General features: G+C 36.7%; 1 long non-coding RNA gene across 1 annotated transcript; it reads left to right on the top strand.

Moving 5' to 3' along the window:
* The first annotated feature begins 79 nt into the window (after positions 1 to 79).
* On the top strand, positions 80 to 1120 carry LOC117116732. The gene is made up of 3 exons (XR_004446811.1): positions 80 to 243; positions 619 to 715; positions 963 to 1120. It is a non-coding gene; the product is annotated as an uncharacterized LOC117116732 (long non-coding RNA).
* The last annotated feature ends 27 nt before the right edge of the window (positions 1121 to 1147 follow it).

Below are 1147 nucleotides of genomic sequence, written 5' to 3'. Positions count from 1 at the left end.
CGGTATATCCATGATTCATTCATGCGTGACATTTCTGATTGTCTTATATCCCCGGTGGTCGTTACTATTATTGAAACTGTTGAAACTTCCTGGTTCTCTGATTGACTGGTGAAGTGTTAAAAAAAAGTTGACACTTCTCACTGTTTTAGTTTTAGTTCGTGGAGTCAGACTTGCTCTCTGTACCTGTTTTGTATTTCCATTTCTTTGTCTCCGTTATTTTCATCTTTTACTTTGCTGAAAATGGTAATTCTATTTTGTTATTATCTGTATTTTGTAGCAGTCTTACTGGGCTAGGCCTAGCATAGGCTATGCCTTTATGGCCCCTAGTAGACTAGGCTAGGTGACTAGGCTCAAGGCTAGGCCTTTTTTTGCGGCATAGCATAGCCATAGGAGGAGGCCTCCGCTCCGACTCCGAGGCCTTTCGTAGGCCTAGGACTGGACCTAGTCCCAGACCGGCCAAAGAAGGTTACAAGATGGCTAGGCCTGCCCAGGTTTGCTTGAAAGTTTGGTGCTATTGTATTGCTCTAGCAAGTTTTTGTGATGGAACCGGATTGTGGTGGGTAAAGAAATTTTGAATTTGAGTAAATCATAATAATGAATGTAATTTTTTGTTTTCAGGCCACTAACCTCCAAGTATGTGGAATTGATCCGGAGCTACTAAAGGCTGTAAAGAGTCTACGTATGAAACGCACAACCAACAACGAATGTTTGGTTTGTAAGTACAAACAAAAACCTTTTTATTTATACAGAGATACATTCTTACTTGCCTTTTGTTTCCATAGGCATAGAAAAACTACTCCACATACATACTGTTGCACCTTGGTCCACAGTATAGGGAGGTTGTATTTTAAACATCAAACCTTATACTGTACTCGATATCGTGTTCGGTAAATTATATTAATGTTGATTGCATATTGTTCATAGCGATATTTGAGTGATATTTGTTTTGCTTTTTTTTTCAGTGAAAATAGATACAGAACGAAAAATTGTAATTGTAGATGAAGAGTTGAAAGTAAGCCATTTTACTTGAAAATTGTCTCAAATGCTAGCTTATTATCTATATTGATAGGATTTAATTTAAAAATATTAAACAAAGAACGCTAAATATTAGTTTGTATTTCAATACCATACAAAAATGCAAACAAAA

The sequence above is a fragment of the Anneissia japonica genome, unplaced genomic scaffold (genome assembly GCF_011630105.1).
Source record: "Anneissia japonica isolate Jap-2015-1 unplaced genomic scaffold, ASM1163010v1 scaffold284275_len1147_cov257_single, whole genome shotgun sequence".
NCBI lineage: Eukaryota > Metazoa > Echinodermata > Crinoidea > Comatulida > Comatulidae > Anneissia > Anneissia japonica.
The sequence above is the reverse complement of the archived record's forward strand: the minus strand, read 5'-3'. Positions and strand labels throughout refer to the sequence as shown.